The following is a 25,246-nucleotide window of genomic DNA, read 5'->3' on the forward strand; positions in this document are numbered from 1 at the left end:
GTCAACTCGGAGGCGTGAAATACAAATTCTCAGATGGAAAACGTCTAAATCCTTGTTCAATGTAATTTTATGGTAAAAACAACAAAGACAGCATGTACAAAAAGCTTTTGTTATTCTTCAAGAATATGTAAAAACGTCATGGCGTGGCAGGGACCCAATCTCAATGAGTTTATCCTGGTTAAATAAACGTTAAAAAAAAAATCCTACAGGGCAGCACTGATTAACCCAAACCTCGATAAGACCCAATCAGGATAGAGCAACCTTTAAACTATATTTCATGGATGTTTTATGGTTCATGATGAAGCAGTTTGATTGATGGCGAGTGATTTCAAATTTTGAGGCAAAATTTCAAAAATTGTGACCAGGAAAGTTATTTCGTCAAATTTAGTGTTTGACCTTCCTGTGACTTTGACTTTGACCTTTTGTGTACTGAAAGGTACCTTACTAGGGCTGCTTATATGTGAACTTGCAAGAGTCTGCGATGTAAACTGTGTGCTGCACAGTGAGTTAAAGGTAAAAAATGCAATGATTACAAACAAACAAACAAAAAAAAAACGTACATACTGGCAAACATATCTTGCAAAACCTCGATTTGGCCTTAAAAGCCAAGTGGCCTCTGTGTACATGTATGCGTGCATGTTTTGGCAAGATATCAGGGTGGGGGTAAGATATCCAGGGTGTGGGGTAAAATATCCTAGGACAGCATCCCCCCAGGTGGCAAAATGTCCTAGGATATCTTACCCCTGGGTGGAAGATAAACTGTTACACCGGATCCAGATCAAGATTCTGGATCAATATTTCACTTTATATAATCTTAGAAGGATTATGTCATAACTACTTCACGGATTCTCACCGAGTTTGCACCACAGATAGATATTGGGGCATGGACGACTCCACTGAATTTTGGACGTGATCCAGATCCGGATTCTGGTTCAGTATTTCACTTATTAGGCTTTTAAGGATAACAAGTGATCAAGATCTGGATTGGCAGAAATCTCTGATTGCTCTTGTTTAATATTTTTTCCCACCTCAAATGTAAATGCAGTGCATTTACCATTTTCTGTAAAGTCAAAGCTTATACAACAGCCAGAACAGTTCCCAGACAGATTCCATAATTTGCATGAGATTGGTATAGAGAGGGAAAACTGCGGTATCCATACAATATAGACTCAACAATAATTGAGATTTACTTCAAAATTATAAATGGAGGGGGGGGGGGGGGGGGGGGGAATCCAACAGTCCAACAAACAATGCATGCACAACTGTTTGAGTTGACACTAGTGACATTATGAAAAGAGAACACAACAGAAATCACCAGAGAATACTACACCAGAGAGAGTTTCCACCCATACTGAAAGTTTAATAGGAAAACAGAAAGCAACACAAGTGCTACAGGATAAGTCTGCTGGACTTAAATTATTTATGCAAACAGCTGAGTGCTACCATGATTTATTTGATGAACTGCACTCTGCCTGAATTAGCCAAAAAGATTGATATAATATTTGCAAGAGCTGCCCAAATTATATGAGGCTTGTATAATTTCCCATAACTAATATAATTTATCTTCAACATTTAAATGAGTCTGACTGACTTCATTGGGGCAGCATCTTTAATTAGTTTCTTAATGTAATAAACAGAAACTGCATGTCATAAAATTGTGGCAAGTTCAGTGTTTCACATTTAGTGTTACTACAGCCAAAACAAATGAATCCTCACCCATTGTACACTCACAGAATCCTTTGCTTGTCCTTTTGCAGCATGGATTTCTTCTTCTTCTTCTTCTTTTGGCTGCTCCATTTAGTGGTCACCACAGCAGATCAATTGTTTCCATCTCACCTTGTCCTCTTCTTCTGTCACACCAACCACCTGCATGTCCTCCCTCACCACATCCATAAACCTCTTTGGCCTCCCTCTTCTCATCCCACTCGGTGGCTCCATCCTCAGCATCCTTTCCCTATGTACACTGGGTCCCTCCACTGCACATGTCCAAATCATCTCAATTTCGCTGCTCTGACTCTGTCGCCAAACCATCTCCAATGATCTGTCCCTCTGACATGTTCTTTCCTAATAATGCCCATATTCATCACTCCCAAAGAGAATCACAACAACTTTAGCTCTGCCACCTGTCTTCTTTTCATCTGGACCACAGTCTCCATTACTTTGGACACTTGACCCCAAGTATTTAAACTCATCTACTTTCACCACTCCTTGTAACCGCACTGTTCCACTGGGCTCCCTATCATTCACACATGTAATCAGTTTTTCTCCTACTAACTTTCATTCCCCCACTCTCCAGAGCGTATCGCCACATTTGCAGGCTGGACTCAACCTGCTCTCTACTCTCACTACAGATCACAATGTCATCTGCAAGCATCAAAGTCCATGGAGACTCCTGTCTGATCTCATCTGTCAACCTGTCCATCACCATCGAGAACAAGAAAGGATTCAGAGCTGATCCTTGGTGTAATCCCACCTCCACCTTGAATGAATGTCATTCCTACTGCACATCACAGCACTGTCACACTATCCTTGTACATGTCCTGCCCTGGTCTCACATACTTCTCTGCCACACTTGTTGTGTGTGCGCTCTGCTGCCCGTTAGTGTCTTATTGTATGTTTAACTTGTATGTCCCCTGGGTCTCACCCCTCCGTCCTCATCTGTCTCTCTGGTTGTGTCTGGTCTGTATGTGTACCTGCTGTCTTGGGCTATTGGTCATCTGTGTCTGTTTCTCCTGCCTCCCTTCTGTGGTGGTCACGCCCCCTTCCTTCTTGTGTGCCTGGTGTGTGCGTGTGCACTTCTTGTGTCTATTTGTTCTGTCATCTGCGTGTACGATTGTGCGCAGTCTTAGTGTCTGATTTTTGTGTGATCGTGTGTCTTCTCTTCCTGCTTCATGTTAGTGTCCTGTGTGAGTCTCATGCGTGTGTGTAGTGTGAATCCTTCCAGCATTTGTCTTTAGCATATGTCCAGTGTCATCTAATGTGTGTATGTGAGTGTGTGTCTGTTTGGCTGTCCCCTCCGTCCACAATTTCTCCGGGTCTCCGTGATGTTATTTATCAGTGTTTTTCACATTCCAGTGTTTTCTTATTTTGGTTACTTGCATTTGTTGTTTTGTTCATCGGTGTATCTGTTCAAGAAGTATCAGTCATGTTGTGTTGGTTTTATTATTTGTTGTATCTTTGGTTTCTTTGAATAGTCTTTGTTGAGTGGGTCTCAGTTTTCTCTTGGTGTGCATTAACTATTGAAGGTGTATTTTTGTTTATCTTTTATTATCTTATGTTATGTTCAGCCTTCTGTGGATGTCTTAGTATTTGCCACCCTGTTGTGTTTTGTTAGTACCTGTTCCTGCCGTCTTAAATATTTCCAGCTGTGTCATTGAGGAGGTGTATTTAAGTTACTTGGTTGTTGTTATTGTTGGGGTCCATTTTTGTTTGTTCCAGCATCTGTTCGTGGTTTGCTGTGAGTGTTCCAGTTTTTGATGATTGCACTCATTTTTGTCTTTGCTTTTTGATTTATCTCCTCACCCAGAGTTTGGGTTTTAGATTGTATTTTTGTTTGTCCCTCCCCAGTCCTTTAGTTCTCGGTTTTCCTCACCCTGAGCGGGTTAGAGAGTATTTTGTTGGACCAGTCCCTGCACCTGTTTTTGCTCATATGTGAAAAATAAACTCCTGTTGTTTTGGAACAATTCTTTGTGTTTTGGCTGATCTGCATTTTGTGGTTCTCCTGTCTTTACTAATAGCTCAAATAACAACTCCAGACTTCCTCATAGAATACCATAACTTTTCTCTTGGCAGCCTGTCATAAGCGTTATCTAAATCCACAGACATAATTTAGCTACTTCTGGCTACTTCTCCATCAGTACTCTCAAAGTAAACATTGCATTTGTAGTACTCTCTCAGCGTGAAACCATATTGCTGCTGACAAATCTTCAGTTGTTTTCTAAGCCTCAAATGTATGCCTCTGTAGTTACTGCAGCTCTGCACATCACCCTTGTTCTTAAAATTAGGAACCAGCACAGGCATCCTCACTTTCCAAGATTTAATTAAACAATCTGGATAGAATCTCCACCACCATCTCTCCTAGACATTTCCATGTCTCCACTGGAATGTCATCTGGACCAACTGCCTTTTCGCTCTTCATCCCCTCATAGATAACTTTCTGTCATCCTTACTAATTTCTTGCACTTACTGATTTACTCTCTCCACTTCATCCAGCCTTTTCGCTCTCTCATTTTCTTCATCCATCAGCTCCTCAAAATATTGCCTCAACCTTCTCAACACACTTTCCTCACTTGCAGCACATTGCCATCTGCATCTTTTACCACCATAACTTGTTGCACATCCTTTCCAGCTCTGTTCCTTTTTCTGGCCAATTGGTCCAAGTCCTCTTCTCCATTCTTACTATATGCTTTATCCTTAGCATTTGCCACTTCCGTTTTTGCCTCTGTCCGCATTTCCTTGTACTCTTGTCTCCTTTCTTCATCTTGCCAACTATCCCACTTCTTTTTCACCAACATCTTTCTCTTTACGCTTTCTTGGAAATCTCCATTCCACCACCAAGTCTCCTTGTCTTCCTTTAACTGTCCAGATGTCACACCCAGTACCTTCCTAGCTGTCTTCCTCATCACATCTGCAGTACTTCCTCTCAATGGGAAAATCTATGCATTATTTGATTCAGACTTTTCTTCATGCTAGCAGTCTCATCAATCAAGCAACAAGCCAGAGATATGTCTATGGTTTGATCCTCGCCTTGACTACTCTGATGCAGTCATCAGCACATGGAAATATCTTGAAGACCCTGCCAATAGGCCACTGTGTCCTGGGCAACTGTGGATCAACCACCAGCACAACTTTCCCAGTGGTTAATGGCTCTCTGTCCTTCTGCCACTCATGTCATTTCTGGAGGTCTGGCAGGTGGTGCCGAACAAAGTTGAACCAGAAATGGTCTGCTAGAATTTGACTGTGTTGCCATCTATCAAGTAGATCACTGGAGACATAGATTGCTTGGGGGAGTGATGCATCGTGATGTTCCATCAGCAACAGGCTTGGCATGACTAGGTCAGTGTCTGCAACATCAGAAGAGACATATCCCAGTGGCTTTGCATTGAGAATTCCCTCCACTTCTATCAGCATAGTCTGCAAAACTGACTCTGTGACTGTTTGGTTACCCAGCACAACCTGTGGTGTGGCTTTCACTGATCTAACTTCTCACTCCCAGGTGCCTCCAGAATGTGGTGTACTGAGAGGATTGATCCAGAACTCAACCTTCTCTTCAGCCAGCTACTCCCTGATGGGAGCTTCAAAAGTTGCAAATCGCATCTGGCATTCAGCTGCTGCTCCACAGAAATTCATCCCTCTGTCAGACAGAATCTCAAATGGCTTGCCACGGTGAGCTATAAAATGATGGAGGGATATGAGAAAGGCATCTGTGTCCATACTTTTCACAAGATCAAGATGTACACAGCTTGTTGTCATACATTTGTCAACTATTCCCCAGTGTTTCTCTGTACATCGGCCCGCTTTGATGTTGTAAGGGCCAAAGCAGTCCACCCCAGGGTACCACAATGGTGGTTTGTACCGGCAAAGTCTTGCAGGGGGTAAATCTGCCATTTGAGGATTTCCAGGATTAGGTCATTACCTCTGACACTCACCACGTGTTGTGGTTTGGTTCTGGTCTAGGATTTTTTGCGTTTTTGTCTGCATGTCCCTTTAATTTACCTGTTTACTTCTTGTCTTGTCTTTCCTCAGGTCATATGAGTGTGTCTTGTTACTGATTCATGTTTCTGTCTTATTGTAGTTCCTGCCTACTGTCCTCTGGTCGTTAGTTATTCAGGCTATTCTTTTCATGTGTGTTTTTTGGATAATGTCACTTGTCATGTTCACTGTAAGTCCTTTCCACATTTTGTCAGATGTTTGTTTGCTGTCTCGTAGTGTTCTTTTCCTGTCAGCACCTTTCCATCTTCTGCTCATCCAGTTAGCTCATTCACACATAATATGAATAAGTGCAACTCAGGGTGAATCACGGCAGAACAGCTTATATGAGCGAAACACGAAAACATCGAGCTGATGGGCAGGCATGAACAATGCCACTGTGATGGTTTTGTGCATGCGGGAACAGCTGCTGTAAATAAATAAATAAATAAAAAAATTCTGCGATGTGTCGTGAACATGGGAACAGCAGCTGCTGTGAAAATAAAAAAAATTAAAAATGCATGCCACCCATGGGATTCAGATCTGCAATTTCCAAACACTCTGATTGCCAGCCAGAAACTTTACCACTGAGCTACCATCACTGTCCTGTAAAGGTGCGGAAATATGCCTGATATCAAGAAGGACATGGATGTATTTAAGAAAAAAATAAAACCACGCACCATATAAAAACACTGCATTTTATTGAATCCTTCTTATCAAGCAGACGATACAGCTATGATCCGTCTGTTCCTCTGTAGATGACCCATGGTCATAGATGTACAATCATGAAATACATGAATAAGAAGCAAGGCATTCTTATGTCCACATTTACTGGTGGCATGTCCGGCCGGCCCTGGGCACACATCCTACCCGACACATGTCTTGTGGACAGCGCACCACAGGACTGACACTGTGTCATGTAGAACAAAGCTCACGTGGGTGACGTGACATTCAGATCATCAGCTGTGTGTTTCACATGGGGTAGCATGTCAATGTGTGCGCGCTCGCTGCAGCCCATTGCAACAGTGATATATGTTTTTATGTATGACCATGTGGGGACAGCAAGCAGACACACGCGTCACAGTGGACAGTTGTTAGTTTATGTCCATCCAAACACGGTACATGTTCCCCTGTCAGTTCAGTGCACACACCAATGTGTCACTGTGTTTGTTTGCAAAGCCACACTTGTGGGGCATGGGCACTTAGACAAATTTCACATCCAGCTCAACAGTGATTATCTGCTGACTGTTGTCGTGCTAACAGCGTGAAGTGCCACAGATTTTCTAAGTGCCAAGCAAGCAGTGTTAGATGTTCATGTGTGTCAGCTGGAATTTGGCCGACACCTGCCGCGAGACGGCCTGATGGGCTCTCACAGCACACACTCTGTCTTTCAGCTGCTGGTGTGTGCAAATAGTTGTAGCAACAGGTGTGCGAGGTATTGGAGGCAGCTACAATTTTACATTTATTGCATATAATTCCTGCTTCAAGAGCACTTCATGCACAATACGACCACATTCACATTATGTGTGAACGGCCCTTACTGATGCAAGGAGATCATTCCACAAAGCAGGTGCACGATAAGTGAAAGCTCTGTGACCCGCAGACTTTATTCACCCTAGGGATACAAAGTAGTCCTGCACCCTGAGAACGCAGAGCCCGTGTCTGTACATAGGGTTTAAGTAGGTCAGCTAAATAGGGACGGGCTCATCCGTGAATAATTTTATAGGTTAGTAACAGAACCTTAAAATCTGATCACACAGGGACAGGAAGCCAGTGAAGAGACATCAAAATGGGTGTAATGTGGTCAAACTTTCTGCTTCCTGTCAAAAGTCTGGCAGCAGTATTTTGAACCAATTAGAGAGCCCTTATGCTGGACTGTGGTAAACCAGAAAATAGAACATTGGGCTAGTCCAATCTAGAAGAAACAAATGCATGAATCAGGATCTCAGCACCAGCCCAAGACGGGATGGGACGAATCTTCACAATATTCCACAGGTGGAACAAAGCAGTCCCTGTAATATTGCTAATGTAAAGGTCAAAGGACAACGTTGGATGAAAAATTACAACAGGGTTCCTCACTTCATCAGTGTGATGTATGACACACAAGCCTAGGCTAAGCGTTAGCTGGTCAAATTGATGCCGATGTCTCACTGGACCAGGAACCATCATTTCAAGCTTGTCAGGGTTTAAAAGCAGGAAATTGCTCTACGCCCAGCTTTTCACTAATGCAAGGCAATCGTCTAAAGATTTTATATGGATGAGATTACCAGCACTTATTGGCATGTATAACAGTATTATCAGCATGGCACTGAAATGTAATCCCAAAATGCCACAGTATGTGCCCAAGGGGGTGCTGAATATATGATGCTCCAGACAGATGCTTTTAAGGCCCATAAGTATTTGGATGCTGCATCATACTATTCTATTTTGTTATACTTCCAGGTCCATAAGTATATGGACCTTTACCAGGTTCATAAGAATTTGGACCTAACCCAATTCTGCTCTGCTTATTAGGTGAACATTTGCTTGGTGACTAATGTGTAATGAATATTCAGGTCTCACATGGAGGCACCATAAAGATGGAGTGAATTTACAGGTCTCACACGGGAGCACCAAAATAATGTAACAAAATTAAATTAATTTAATTATTTGGAATGGATGGCACCTCACACGGGCACCAATTTAATGCAGTTAAAGTAATGTTAATCTCCCAAATTGAATTAAATTAGCCTAGACCTCATTTAATGGGTTACCAAGATAATTAACAATTTTTGGGGTTAAATAATTATTATTTAATATCTTATTTACTCAGGGTACCACCTATTGAAGCATAGGTACTTTAATTTAAACATTCATTCATTTAGTAGTAAGTCCCTTCGCTGCTCCCTTGTTTGCACTCGGGGTCGCCACAGCAAATCCAAGGTGGATCTGCATGTTGATTTGGCACAGGTTTTACGCCGGATGCCCTTCCTGACGCAACTCAGTCCAAAATTAATCAGTCTCAATTTAATTAATCAGTCTCGGGTCTGAAAGTTTGAATTCTACGATACAATTGATCAAAGGTTTCCTTCTGAACACAAAATGAACCACAGCAGAAATATTTACAATTTATTTACAAGTATACAAGAAATGAACAGTTTACTGGCATTTTTGTGGACAGTGATTAAATAAGTTCATTTATGGACACAATTCTTACTAACTCATGACATGTTGAAAGAGAGAGATACAGCTTAAAGACTTTAAGTGAATAAATCTGATTAGAATTTAATGATGAAATTTGAAGGCAATTAATTTTAAGAAAATTATTAAACAAAGCTATGAATATGTTTAAAAAGAAGCCACTTTGCATCCATTGACAACAAAATCCTTTTCCTGGAACCTTTAACTGGGTTACTTAGCTGATCCATTGAAGAGATGGTTCTCCGTCCATCGATGTGTTGATGCTCTTTGCAGCGTGAGCTCACTTGGGTCAGGGGTTAGCTCAGTGGTCTCCCTGGGTGATCCCAAAGGCTTGTGTCGACTGGTTTTATCGACAGGATGGCTGCTTGCAGTCAGGTCGTCAGCTTGCTAGGACCCCAGAGGTAGAAAGCATTTGTTGAAAATGGGTTCTGCTAGCTTTTAAAAGATTTGTTGGAGCCAGATTAAAAGCCTTTGTGAATTTAGGAAAAAAGTTAAAACTTTAAAAACGTTGGAAAAATACAAAAGAGGAAAATTGCTTTTCTGTAATTTCGCTATTATTTTGAAAAGTTCAGATCGGAAGTTCTCTTAAGACTTCGAAAGATTTGAAAGTAGCAAAGCTACTACTCTGTTAAATTATCAGAGACTAGGAGCGAATGAATGGAGCCATGTGGTAGCTTTAGCTTAGCTTACCATGAGGCCTTGTTGACCCAAAAATAAAATTAAGCATTTCAGAAAGGAAGAGAGAGAGCGAGCAGAAGAGTTGCAAGAGCGGCAAACAAGAGAGCAGAAACTCTGTTCTAACTTTTTAAAGTGGGACTGACCTCACCAAACTTCACCCATTGAGGGTGTGTAATTTCACAGAAAACTTCATGTGTCAGAGGGGCAGACAAAAATGATTAAACTATACTCAACAAAAATATAAACGCAACACTTTTGGTTTTGCTCCCATTTTGTATGAGATGAACTCAACGATCTAAAACTTTTTCCACATACACAATATCACCATTTCCCTCAAATATTGTTCACAAACCAGTCTAAATCTGTGATAGTGAGCACTTCTCCTTTGCTGAGATAATCCATCCCACCTCACAGGTGTGCCATATCAAGATGCTGATTAGACACCATGATTAGTGCACAGGTGTGCCTTAGACTGTCCACAATAAAAGGCCACTCTGAAAGGTGCAGTTTTGTTTTATTGGGGGGGGGATACCAGTCAGTATCTGGTGTGACCACCATTTGCCTCATGCAGTGCAACACGTCTCCTTCGCATCATCCGTGAAGAGAACACCTCTCCAACGTGCCAAACGGCAGCGAATGTGAGCATTTGCCCACTCAAATCGGTTACGACGATGAACTGGAGTCAGGTCGAGACCCCGATGAGGACGACGAGCATGCAGATGAGCTTCCCTGAGACAGTTTCTGACAGTTTGTGCAGAAATTCTTTGGTTATGCAAACCGATTGTTTCAGCAGCTGTCCGAGTGGCTGGTCTCAGATGATCTTGAAGGTGAACATGCTGGATGTGGAGGTCCTGGGCTGGTGTGGTTACACGTGGTCTGCGGTTGTGAGGCTGGTTGGATGTACTGCCAGATTTTCTGAAACGCCTTTGGAGACGGCTTATGGTAGAGAAATGAACATTCAATACACGAGCAACAGTTCTGGTTGACATTCCTGCTGTCAGCATGCCAATTGCACGCTCCCTCAAATCTTGCGACATCTGTGGCATTGTGCTGTGTGATAAAACTGCACCTTTCAGAGTGGCCTTTTATTGTGGGCAGTCTAAGGCACACCTCTGCACTAATCATGGTGTCTAATCAGCATCTTGATATGGCACACCTGTGAGGTGGGATGGATTATCTCAGCAAAGGAGAAGTGCTCACTATCACAGATTTAGACTGGTTTGTGAACAATATGTGAGGGAAATGGTGATATTGTGTATGTGGAAAAAGTTTTAGATCTTTGAGTTCATCTCATACAAAATGGGAGCAAAACCAAAAGTGTTGCGTTTATATTTTTTGTTGAGTGTATTTAAACACATTAACTATTTTGGTATACTCATTGTTCTAAGACGTTTTGGGGTGAATACACATTATTAATAGTCCCTTAAACACATCCTTTGGATAAACAGAATACTTCACCATCAACATATTGATGTATAAATTAATGCAGAAAGATCACACTTAAACACACATCAGTTACAAGGAACACATGTCAATAAAATGGAATGATTATATGCAAAGCATTTTGTTTGATTAATTAGTACAAACAACATTTGAAGTTTTTTTTATATATATATATGAATGAGAATACTGATGCAATTCTTTTTTATTTTAAACAAAAAGGTATTTTCCTTTGCTTAGACCTAAAGATAAAAGCTGATTGTCAAGACCAAAAGTTTATGGCCGTCTTATTATGGAAAGGGTCTCCCTGCAGTCTTGAGGGGTTCTTGCCTTGGCGTGAGGCCATTAAGGTGGGTTCTTCGGGCCTGGGAAATTTCAGATTCTGATGTGAAGCCATTATCATGTTATGTAATTCATAGTGACCGAAAATTCACCAATAACCAGGCAAGGGTTCCCTTTGAAGAACTTTGAGTTACAGTTCTGTTTTTGCTGTGAGCCACAGTGTGGGCCCAAAGGGGGTCTCAGGCTTATCTCCAGATGGATTTAGGAATTTCTCAACTGAAAGTGAAGACACAGTCTCTGTCTTCAGTTCAAAACTCATTTTTTTTTTGGTTGAGACAGCATTGATGTATTTATTTAAATAGGGCGAATCGAGGCCATGCGCTACAAATGTTTTAACTGTCTTTGATTCCAACCATCAGTAGCATCAAAGATTAAATGCGTGAGATGAAAGACATCTTTAGTCTTCGTTAATAAACTTTGAACTTGATTGATCAATGCTTTTACCAGTTTAACATGTTGCTAATTTAGCAAGAGGGAGAGATTAACGTCAAGCTACAGAATTTTTTTTATATCCCACTATGCACTCTGCCATATATTGCCACATGGACACAGATTGGATGTGGTCACTTGTTATGTATATTTTGAACAGTCAATCAGTCAAATTTGTATCAGATACTCCCAGCTGAAAAATACCATAGCGACACATGGAAAATAATATTATAGCCAGACTAAGGTGGAGAATATACCCAGAGAGAAAATAACAGAATTGAACCAGAAAATCAAAACAAAAGCACAGAACAATGCAGAGGTCAAGCCAAAAGACCAAAGTGACACTGTATATCTCAGTAAACAGAATACTCAGTAATTATTCACAAAGGATCTGTCAAGCTGGCTACTTGCAGAGTGAATTTTGACCTTTTTTTAGTTATAAAAAATGCAGATAAAGTTGCTGAATTATTAGAAACATTCCTCAGATGATATCTATGCAACAAGAGGTTGCTGTATTTAGTGTGATTTGAAAAAAAATGGTGTTCACTGACATCACAATCATATGTAGAAAAATTGCACCTTCAAGGCCAATATCCTTAATTCAGAAGTGTAAATCTTAAAAAATGTTCTTAGTTTCAAAAGTATTAAATAAGTAATAAACCTTGCACAAGCCAGCCCAGCGGAATCTTATTTTTCCATGAAACTTTCCTCGACTGACTCCCCTTGCACCTGAAACACACACTTGATAGACCATCAGTGATCCAAAGGTGTGAAAACTCCTCCAGCCATAAAACTGTTCTTCTGTCTTTGTGATTTGCCTGTGGCATCCAGAACAGCAGAGGGGCCTTTTCCCCCTCTGCTGCTCTCTGGGGTAACCTCACACAATGCAATCCAAAAAAAAGGCCCCGAGCCTGTTCTCTTTCCTGTCACCAGACGCCCACACTCGAAAGTCTGTCCTCTTCCCTGCAGACAACAGCACATGCGAAGAAATTTCCTTCATAAAATATGATGCTGCAAGATCCACAGGCACACTTTCTTTGCCTTCAACCATTTCTGATGTGACCACACACTGGCACACAGTCATACATTATATATTGCATACTGACTTCAAAATGGCCATATTTCTTTTCAGAGATTGGAGGCAAGTACAGTAGTGAGAGCAAGGTGGAAAATAATAGCAAGGATATCATCGTGGTTGGCTCATGTCGAACATATTCAACTATTACTCTTGTGACTAGTTTTTATCGAAACAGAATAGCACAAACTTATACCTGCTATCCTTTTGCAACCTCTTGTACCCTATGCCCATTTCCAGACTACTGCTTGAAAATGTCATGTCCAAAATGTATAAGAATCAGTTTCTGGGTCAGAGTAAATGAAGATGGCACACTACAAAAAAATGAAAACTTAATTTGCAAATAAAAAAGTACCCTTTTAGAGTGAATTGTTCTTTGGAATGATGGAACTACAACCCAAAACCTCTGGAAAATTATACTGCAACTTCTGACCACTACCTGCACACCGATGCTGATACCAAAAACTGAAGCAGAGAAGTTCTGGAGAGGTGTTGTGAAGGTAGTTCTGATGCGAAACCATGAACGCAAGCAGTAACCAGGATTTGAGTGAGAAAAAAAACACACGTGATTTATTGGCCACCCACAGTGAAAAACACTGTCCAAAACACATGGTGAATGTGCATAACAAAAAAAACAAACCCAAACTACCAGAGGTGGCAACAGCAAACTGGAAGTAAAGGGGATGGAGCAGATGACAGAACACATGGAGAGAATTCACACAAGCTGATGAAGAAATACAGGGTTGCACAGGCAGATCCAAAGCAACACTAACAATACTGACACAGCGTGGGAAAGAGAGAGAATGAATGAACTAGCAAGTGACAAGTGAAAAGAGCAGGCTTAAATATCAAATGACAAACAAAATACAGGTGCGTGAAATTAAGGAGGCAAGAATAAAAGCTGCATGTGTAAAAGAACAGAAATCAAAGTGGCTGAACTAAACAGATCTCAATAGGTGAGTGGCAGAAATAAAACACAATAATAAGCAAAAACACAGACACTGTGGAGTCACAATACTATAATACAAAATGCACAAACAAACCATGGGACTCAAACGTGTACACATACAAATAGTAGAAAACAAATGTGAAGACTAGAACAAGAAGACAAGCAATGCCCAGTTACGACAAAAACTAAACAATGACCACAATGAAGTTCATTAACCAAAAACAGAAAACTAGAGTGGAACTCAAATCAGTGATGGAGTGTAACAGAAAAGACTCAAAAGGACTGACAGGTGAGGACATGGGAGTGGAACCCGGGGACCCAGACAGGAGACAGACTGACAGTGATCAGCACACAAAACAACTGAGCACATGTAGAACATAATGACACTTAAAGGGGCACTAACGGGGCAAACCACAACAAAAGGTATGTGTTGAGTAGTAATTTGGGAGACTCCTGTGGCATCCGTCTGTCTCGAGAGACAATGGAGCTGCGCCGTGGGTCAGTGCCTGCTATGACTGAAGAGCCCAGTCCTGGATTGGCAGACTCTGTTGCAGGTGCTGCAGGTATAATTTTCTGTTTCTGTGGGTGCTAACTCTGCTCGCTGTCGTCGTCGGAATCTCCTTTCTTCCCAAAGCTCCTCCCACCTCGCTTCTGCCAGCTGGATGCCACTCTTGGTGGTAAGCCTCCAGCTGTCACGGTCTGCTGCTTATGTTTCCAAGTCCGTTGGGTTGATGTTGCTTGCTCTGAGGTCACGCTTACAGACATCCTTGTGGCATAGTGCAGGCCATCCTGTGGGTCTGGAGCCAGTGGCTAGCTCGCCGTACAGCATATCTTTGGGGATACGGCCATTGTCCATTATGGACAACATGACCGAGCCAGCGTAGCCATCTTTGGCTAAGTAGGGCAAACATGCTTGGTGCTCCTGCCCAAGCCAGTATTTCAATGTTTGGGACACGGTCCTGCCAGGTGATGCCCAGGAGTCATCTGAGGCAGCGCAAATGGAAGGCGTTCAGCCTCCGTTCTTGATGGGAATACAGGGTCCATGTTTCGCTGCCATAGAGGAGAGTGCTCAGCACACAGGCCTGGTACACTTTCATCTTGGTGTTGGTAGTCAGCATGGAGTTGTCCCACACTCTCTTTGCCAGGCGAGCCATTGCTGATGATGCTTTGCCAATCCTTATGATAAGCTCGGTGTTAAGAGAGAGGTTACTAGAGATGGTAGAGCTCAGGTAAGTGAAGTTCTCAACCACTTCAAGGGTATGGTCACAGATGGTTATGTGGGGTGTTACTGACATCTTCGCCCATAATGTTGGTTTTCTTAAGGCTTATGGTGAGACCAAACTCAGTGCAGGCAGAAGCAAAGCTGTTGATAAGCCATTGTAAGGCTTCCTCTGTGTGTGTGGTGAGGGCAGCATCATCTGCGAACAGCAGCTCTCTGATGAGAACTTTCCTCACCTTGGTCTTTGCACGGAGGCGGACCAGGTTGAAGAGGTTGCCATCACTTCTTGTGTGAATGAAGACTCCATCTTCAGTCTGGTTGAAGGCGTCTCTCAGCAGCAGCGAGAAGAAGATGCCGAAGAGTGTTGGTGCGAGCACACAGCCCTGTTTCACCACGCTCTTGATTGGGATGGGTTCCGAGGATGAGCCATCATACTGGACAGTACCTTTCATCTCCTCATGGAAGGAAGTGATCATTTTCAGCAGCTTGGGAGGGCATCCAATCCTCTGGAGTAAGGTGAAGAGATCTTGTCTGCTGACAAGATCAAACGCCTTTGACAGATCGATGAAGGCAATGTACAGGGGACGGCGTTGCTCACGGCACTTCTCCTGGAGTTGTCGGAGTGAGAACACCATGTCGATGTTGATCTTCCAGCTCTGAAGCCACACTGTGCCTCAGGGTAAACCCTTTCGGCAAGAGACTGTAGGCGATTCAGGGCAACTCGTACAAAGGCCTTGCCAACAGTGCTAAGCAGGGAGATTCCGCGATAGTTGTTGCAATCGCTACGGTCACCTTTGTTCTTATACAGCGTGATGACATTTGCGTCTCGCATTTCTTGGGACACTGTCCTTTCTTCCCAGCACTGTAGCAGGAGTTCATGGAAGTGTCGTAGGAGTGAGGTGTCTTTGCCAGCCTTAATGATCTCTGAGGGGATGCCATCGCTTCCTGGCACTTTGCTACAGGCAAGGGAGTCGATGGCCTTTTGTAGTTCCTCAACAGAGGGTGGAGCATCAAGCTCCTCCATGAGAGGCAAGGGAGTGGTGTTCTCAACTACTGTGTCAGTAGTCAGTATGTGTTGAGTAATATTTTGACAGACTCCAAATTGGCAATTTTGGCACAATGTGTGCCATTTGATATTTCTCAGGTACCAAACTCCACCACTCATCTTGTTTCACTTGTGTCACAAAAAGTATTCATTCAATCTATTTTTAATGTTTTTTTGGGGTTTGTTTTGAAAAAAGCCACTACACAAAACACCTCTCCACCCCCGTACGTGCATAATGCTCAACGTACCTCTGAAAACACAATGAATGTTACACATGGCATTATCTCAGGAACCCATTGGTCTATTTGAATGATTGACACCTCTATCGAACCTTCCAAGCCAATATAATTGAAAGGAAGTGCTCAAATCTATGTCAGCAACATCATTTGCCAATCACAACAAAGAATATGCATCATGGCTCAAGAGAAATCATTGCCTTACTCCCCAATGTGTTCCATCTCCTGGAGTGAAAAGTTTGTAAAAACTTTCTAGAGTCATTTCAGTGTGACACAGAGGCACGGGGTTACCCATTTCTAATGGAATTATACAGTGGGACATGATTTGTGATCATAAAACAGCAAAGGTAGGATGTAAATTCTGGTTATGGCTGTGTCAAGTGAAGTTTATTTTTTTCAGTTTTTTAGCTGTTGGTTTGAGTGCCTTTTGGATGTAGAGTCATAAAATGTATACTGTTGTCATCTGTTGACCCTCCACTTTCATATGGTGTGTTGTTTGTATCAGTAGCATGAAGTAGCACAAATGCATGTGCCAGTTTTGTAGTCTTGTGCCATTAGCATGCGTGTCTTGCTTTGGTAGATATAGTTGTTTTGGGCTTTTAGTGGAGCTTCTAACCATTTTGTGGATATGCAACATGCCTTGGTTGCTACTCACATGGTTGGGTACATGTCACTTCTGGTGAAGAGGTGAATCTGAAGGCTAGAATCCATACTTTCACACATATGTGCAACTGGCCGCTCGGTCAAGATGTGCATAGGCTGTATGCTTGTCTATTGAAATTCATTCAACCTCTCAAGTCCGACGTATTGAATGAAGGTTGAAAAACGCAACATCTGAATGAATCAATAACTAAATCTTCAACAAGCTGAATGAAAAATCCTTGTATCGCTAATGAATCGTTCATTTTTGGGACAAAAAAGCAATGTTTTGAAACAGAAACATAGCATAGAACAATAGCATTAAGAATGTTTTATCAAGTACTTTAACTACACGTTTTGAACATTTGTGGCTGGCCTGCATGTGCCTGCATGTGCGTGTCTTCGAGGGTAGCCTTCATCTGACATGGACAGTTCCCCATAGCTAATACCATAGACTTGTCAAAGGAACTCATCAGGACAAGAACTATCACAGCTAAAGTGTACAACAAGGTACAGACATGCCACAAGAACTCAGAATGTGAAGAAAAACAAAAATATGTTCTTGTCAAGACAAATAAAATCCCACACCTAGAAGTACTACGGGAATGAGAACAAGGCTGGCTGCGCTCGGTTTTATACCGGCTGTTGGTCACGTCATTGTCAGTGTTTTGTTTTGATTTTGTTTCAAAATGTTGAGGTTGACATTCGCTTTGTTTTTCTTTTGTTAGTTTTGGTTTTGTTTCATTCCTTTTTTCACTCTTGATTTGCAGGCTTTTCAGTGATGGGAAAGGTGCAGGATCTTTTGTCCAACTTTTCTTGGCGATTTGTGGCTTTTTGACTTTTTAGTCTTCGTCTAGCTATTGCTGTGTGACCGGGCCCTTATTCTCTCTGTCTTCTCTCTCACTCGCTCACACAAACAGGCCCAGAGAGCAGAAAGGGAAAATGAAGTTGTACAGGACCTATCATTTCAAGACTTTCACTAGCCAAGGGTCCAGTGGACCCGAAGACCCTTTATGTAATATAAATATGAACGGGGATACGGGGGGGGCATCATTGAAAGTGTTTTGTGATTTATGTTACTCACACAAAATGATCCAAGGCCAGTAAATCTTAGTTTGAAAAAATATTTTTTGGTATCATTTTTCTTAACCTAAAAATTTAAAACAGGCCCCACAGACCCGGAGACCTTATAAGGGTTAATGTAACCTTCATACCTCCAAATCTCCAAATCTATACTGAACAAAAATATTAACGCAACACTTTTGTTTTTGTTCCCATTTTTCATGAGATGAAAAAGATTTAAAATATTTTCTGTTTACACAAAAGACCTATTTCTCTCACCCCAAACATAAAATTCGAATCAGAATATTTTGTAGCATTTTTATTGGTGTTGGTACAGACTGTCCTGACTGTGTTCGTGGCCAAAAAAAAAAAAAAAAAAATAGAAAAACATGCTTTGTACTTTTGTAACACATTAGAAAAGAACACATTAGGAAATATCTACAACTAGGATCCTTCGAACTGTGTGATCCCTGTGGCTGGAAACCATGATTAAGTCCTATATACTGTTGTTTTCTTGTTGGGAACTACATGTAAAAATAATCAGCAGTTGTTTTAGGGGTTGCCTGTGTTATCAGTGTGATTGTTGAGACTAGGTTATAGAGTTTCTGGGAGAGGGGGTTCATATCCTCAGAAATGTTGCTAGACATTTGTTCTTACGCCACTGACCACAATAGTCTTGAAATTTCAAACTGACATACAATGTTCTTGGGGCTTTATCCAAAAATACAATTTCTAGTCTCCGTCGTCATTCCCGTCATCATCATTTTGTACCATAGCCACAGTGTTTGGACAGTTATTGCAGCTGCATATCTCTATGCATTTCAGGCCAGCAAGTAGACATGGACATTTTCCACCATCAATGCAGTTGGCATCCTTACAGTTATAGTGCAAGTGGGTCACATCCCGTATTTCCTTGGGAGCTGATTCCTTCTGATTTGTCATACACTGCAGGTTTTCATCTGATTTAACCCAACCATATGCTGTGGGATCTCTCATTCTTGGCTTTGTAATGTGGCTACAGCACCAGATCATTGTCTGGAACTTTGCTCTAAGATCATGCTGTCTAAATGCATCATCAGTTGGAGGGAGGGATGACACTGGTTTGTCTGTTGTGGATGCTAACATGAAGCGCAGTTCGTCAAAAGTAGCACACGATCTGCCATTGTGAACCTTCCCATACATCAAAAGGAGGAGCTCCATAGCAGCATCATGTCCCTCATCATCTGGACAATGGAATTCTGTCAGTCCCTTAAGAGCATCTTTGTGTTTTTGGAGGATGGTGTATGCTGTTTTCTTCCCACGTCTGAAAAAGCCACTGGTGGAATCGCAGCCAGTCAGGGCATCCACAGAAGGTAGAATGCAGCAATGATCCATCCCAATTGCCTCAGCAACTTTCGATACTGGAATGAACCGTTCCCTGCTGATAAACTTTCCTGAGTGGCCGGCATGCATGTATGACAACTATAGACCCATTGCACTTGCTAGCATAATTTCCAAAGTATTAGAGCGGATAATCTTGGAGAGGCTGCAAGGACATGTGGTGACAACTGACAATCAATTTAGTTTTAAACATAAACATGGAACAGATTTGTGTATCTATGCATTAAAAGAGCTTATATCAACATATAAGAAGAACTCCACAATATTTATGTGTTTTTTAGAAGCATCTGGGCGTTTGACCGTGTTAATCATGGGAAATTGTTTTTAAAACTATATGAACGAGGGGTTCCTTTATACTTGATACGCATCTTGCAGTATTGGTATTCTCATCAAACCATGCAGGTCAGATGGGGCGAGGCATCTTCTAGTCATTTCCTGGTTACAAATGGCGTCAGGCAAGGTGGAATTCTCACTCTTGTTCTTTTTAGTCTTTATATGGATGATCTGTCCAAGAAATTAAAGGTCTGTAGGACTGGATGTATGGTTGGGGATAAGGTTATTAATCACTTATTGTATGCTGATGACTTAGTTGTCCTGTCTCCCTAGTGCTGGTCTCCAGCAATTGCTCAGAGCCTGCTCAGAGTATAGGATAGAGTATGACATTAAATATAACTCAAAAAAGAGTGTTGTAATGATTGCCAGGTCCAAGGAGGATAAAAAATTACAGTTCCCTTCTTTTCATTTAAATAACAGTGAGTTGGCAAATGTAATTAAAGCAAAATACTTGGGTCATATTCTTAGGAATGACTTATGTGATGATGACGATATTCAGCATCAGTGTTGCAAGTTGTATGCTCAAACGAATATGCTGGCACGCAAATTTTATATGTGTACTAATGATGTTAAAATATCTATCTAAAATATCTATCTATCTTAAAATATCTATCTTTAGAACTTACTGTACTTCACTGTATACAGCCCATCTTTGCTGTAGCTATAGCAAAGCAAAGATGAATAAGATCAAGGTGGCTTATAATGATGCGCTTAGAATTTTGCTGAAGGCTCCAAGATGGGAAAGCGCAAGTACTCTGTTTGTCACTGCAAATGTGCCCACATTTCAGGCTCTAATGAGGAACCTCATGTATAAATTTATGTGTATGTTAACTGAGTCAATGTGTTTGTCCAATATAAAGGAAAGTGACACTCAATACAATTCTGACATATGGAAACATTGGAAAAGCCAATTGTACGAGGTCTGTTAGAAAAGTAACGGACCTTTTTATTTAATGCAAAAAATATATGGATTTGATTCATATGTTTTTACGTCAGCCAAGCTTGAATCTTTGTGCGCATGCGTGAGTTTTTTCATGCCTGTCGGTTGCGTCATTCGCCTGTGGGCAGGCTTTGAGTGAGCACTGGTCCACCCCTCTCATCGTTGAAGGTGGATGATTTTTTATGTTTTATAATGTAAGTGTATATGTCTTGTGTGTATAATCTGGACCCTGAGTCTGTAAATAAAGTTTATATATACATCTTTGGTCAGTTGACCTCTACTTTGGTAGTACAACAAAAGGACTAAGACATCTGTATCATCACATCTGACAATGGTGCGAGGAAAGGTCGATAAATGAGTAGTGTGCAATATCATCCTGGTATCTGCCTCACCGAGGTTGGAAAACAGAGCCTCTAGATCTCTTGCTCGTTGACTTGAAATCTCTCTCACAAGTTTGCGATTAGGATATCCTCTAGCAATGACAAGTGTTTGTTCCTTAGGAATTCTATCTGGTGCATGCTCTTCAATGTACTTGCTCAGAAAATAAATAAAGGCTGCCTTGTTTTGTCCTGACTTGAGAAACTGCCTGTAGTTGGGGACTTGTCTGTTTCCGATGATCTTGTGAGAGGGTCCATCAGCACCTATCTCACCACGTCGTTGACGCTTATTGCCTTTGATACTTGAACTAACATCATACCTATCAAATACAAGGGTCACTACCTCAATATCAAGATCCGGGTTTCTGTATAATCTAGACAACTTCTTCAGTACAATTTCACCGAGGTCATCAAAGGTTTTTGAATTGCGATTCATTTACACCCTGGATGAAGCACATGCCATCAATGATGTAAGCTGTTGGGATATGGATGTTGGATTTCAATTCAGTTTCTTGTGCACAGTTCTTTTCTAACTTATCAGCTAGATCAGACTTGATGGCCTTTCTCATGGTTCCATCATCATGGACCAATGCAGGCGGAACTGGGGTCAACTCGTATGACAAAACCATTCTCATATCAATGTCATGGTGCTTCGCAATAGAGAGCAAGCGATGGAATAGTACCTCTGGGTCAAGAACCATTTTCCTCTCTTTGTCAAATGACAGGGCCTTCTTCATGCTTGCAGAGGTTGCCATAGTAGATTTGGGAATAGCATCCCAAAAGCTCTTGGCCTCTCCACTGATTAGCCGTGCAGCAAGGAAGTTGTTGATGATGGTCTTTCCTTTTTCTGGAATAGATGTCAGAGATTTCTCAACAGCTTTAGTCGCAATTTGCCCGGTCGTAATGTTAACAAGCTCTTTTGGGATACTTTCCAAGTCAAATAGGTCCTGACAATGATCCTTTACATAATCTTTTATGCTGGTGACATCTGCCTTGTCCCTTGCAACTCTTGCTGGACCAAGCTCCTCATGTAGTTTCCCTTCTGACTTGTTCCCAAAGAGTTGCTCGAAGGCCTCTGAGTATTCTCCAGACACATAACATGTCATTAGCCAACGCAACAAAGTAGCCTTCCTTAGGGTGAATCCGATGATACCTCCAGTACCCTTTGCTTCCCTGTTTATCATCTGTTCGAGAGCTTGGTCTGTTGGGACACTACTGAACTTCGTGTTGTCTGATCGTCAGACAACAAAACCTTCACTGGTTAGAAACTGGTACGTCTTCGGTTGCTGAGTTTCAAGCTGTCGCATTTCTGAAACATAAATTGGTGTGTATCTCGCATAGTTGGTTCGTCCAGCCAAGTGGAAGTAAGGAACAGTTTCTATCACAGAACTGAGGTGAAGTTGGAAGTTTGCTTCTTTATCTGCCCTGATGAGTCTCAACAGCAAATCTCCTGCTTCCAGAAAACTGTTCCAATACTTGAAAGTCCCAGAATATCCATTACCATACACCCGAAACTGAATGATGGTGAGGGTCATGTTCGAAATGTTGCTTTCCAGTTGCTTGCAAATCGCAGAACAACTCGATTGGTTCTTCGCCTGGATGCTGGATTGGAGGTTAGTGGCAAGTGTGTGAACTTCATCATCAATCCAGGGCAAACCCTTCTTCTTGGCAAAGGCTTCTGCTGCAGAAAGAAACAGATGAGTCATTGCTTCATGGAGAACTTTCATGCCACAAATGCCTCTTGCGTAATGCTTGCCTTGCAGTATTAATTGAGCTGTTGCAGTGGTGTAGACTCCAGACGAAGTAAGCAAGTCAAGAAAGCCACCATTGCCATATAACTTCCCAATAATTGTGAGGAACGCCGTTATGAGATGCATCACTCCAAGCCTCATTGTTATACTGTCCTGAAATTCCAATTTGTGCCAGATTATCTGCTGTGCCTTACTATAGATGGCAAGGTTAGCAGTTACCAGAATATGAGGTTGCCCCTGAGCTCTAGCAATAGCAATCAATTTCAATACTATAGTGTACACAGTCAAGAGGTCAGTTGGAGGAGCTTTGATGAAAGGAAGGTACCAGACAGTGGCAACTGGGATTCGGGACTCTGACAGCATTGCGTTGAACCCCGACCAAGCTGGCAGTGAGTCAGAGTCTTGCGCACCACACCTGCACCTCTGTGCAATAGCATAGAATCAGTAAGATCACTTCTCGTGCCATCAAATTGAATACTACCATCATCAGACTTCTGAAGCTGAAGGTTATTGACTCTAGTCAAGGCCTCACCTAGCGTAAGGTCTTTGGAACACATCAGATCAGATTTGCCAGATTGGGATATAAAAATCAACCTGTCACCAAACTGTCCTTTCAACCTTTCTTTCAGTTTCCATGATCTATAAGAGTCTGTTTTTGCTGCACCTACAGTTCTCAAAATCTTGATAAATCTGGACTGCAAGTCAGACCAGATTTACCAGACCAGTCCAGATAACATAGGCTTGTTACCAGAGAAAACAGCAACTTCTACTTCTTCACAGAATAGTTTGAAACCTTTTTCAAATGGAGTTTCTGATTTTCATTTTCAATTCTTGTCTTTGCTGCCTGAATATTGTGTTTACTGATGTACGCCGCATAGCAGGAACAATGTTAACTGGTGTCAAATGCAAAAAGATCCGGATATGCTAACATTCTAAGCCTCATCTCATTGTCGTCAAGTCAGTCTATGGCTGCACTCAGCATATTTTCAAGTGTTGATGTCCCTGTGCCGGTTGATATTGGTGTTAATTTTTCATTCCTTTTGTAGGTCTTGGCACAGACAAAACACTGACTTCTGATGTTGAAGTTCGAGGTATCTGATCGAATAAGTCTGTTGCATGAATTGGCATCATGTGAATCAGGATCTTGATTCTGACTTGTTGATGGAGTGGGCTCAATCTCACCTCGACTGACAACAAAATGCACATTCCTTTTAGCTGTATACGAAACTCGACAATTTCTATGAAAAGCTATCTTCACATTTCCTGCTAAGATGTCATCTAGGTGAGGGAAAAGTGTGACTATTTCTCCTTTGCCTGCAGAGGATAGAGTGGTTTCTTCAAGAAACAGCTCTCTTCTGTTTTGCAGAGAGTAGAACTGCATATCTGCTACAAAACATTTAACAGGTAGGTGCTCAACTGATTTTAAATTTTATAAATGTTTGTAGCTGTTCAGCTTTATTTACCACGTTATTGGTCTAAAAATTATGGGACAAAAATTTATTGTAAGATAATTAGTCCGATAATGGTTTTTAAAGTTATCTAAAAAGATAATCCGATAATAAAAAAAACATTATCTTTGATAATTATCGGATTATCGGAACTGTGCCCACCACTGCTAGTCATTACTTTGGGAAATGCCCTCTGGAGTTGTTTGACGCAGATATACGTCAAAAGTCACATGATCGAAATAAGTGGTCCACCCATGAAATTCCCCACACTTTTCAATTTCAGTTTGAATGTTTGTTGAACATGCAGACTTCAACCTACATACTAGTTTTTAAATTTTGTTGAGAGACCCAGTAATACCTGAATAATGATTAATAATTTTCGCCAGGCATTTTGCTGAATTATTATGGTAATGTGTGTAGCACTGCTCCGTTGATCATTTTGTCCAGTGTGTGAACGCTGGACAAAACAAACAAACAAAAAAAAACATTATTTCCCCTATATCCTTTGGTTGAAAAGCAAAAGCATTTGGTAGGAAAAGGCACATTCAAAGCTGCTCTGATCTCAGGTGCGCAATTGCTTTGATCAGTGTGCATGCGTGTGCGTGCAAACACGTGTTTTCCTCACTTTTTTTCTTTCTGCTTAGAGCATTTACAATAAAAAAAGAAAAAAAAATGATTTTCCCTTTATCTTTTGGTAGAAAAGGCACACCCAAAGCCAAATAAAATGTTCACAGACCAATTTGTCATTGATGCACGCATGTGTGGACGTCAGGTGGTTTTGACACCTCTAGCTGGTAGAAAAATGTCTTCCCCTTTACGATTGGTGAAAAGCATGATGGCAATGTACATTGACCCCCTACTCCCTCACGTGGGTCCATCCAGGTGTCACTAAAATTTAGGAAAGAAAAAAAAAAAAAACTTCCAAGGGCCCAATACTGCCTCGAGTGGACAACAGGAGGAAGTGTCAGGGCTGTGACATGTCCAGCACAAGTCAGAAAAGTCTTGATTTGGACAAGAATTGTTTTTCTGGGTGGT

The sequence above is a fragment of the Thalassophryne amazonica genome, chromosome 1 (genome assembly GCF_902500255.1).
Source record: "Thalassophryne amazonica chromosome 1, fThaAma1.1, whole genome shotgun sequence".
In the NCBI taxonomy this organism is placed as follows: Eukaryota; Metazoa; Chordata; class Actinopteri; order Batrachoidiformes; family Batrachoididae; genus Thalassophryne; species Thalassophryne amazonica.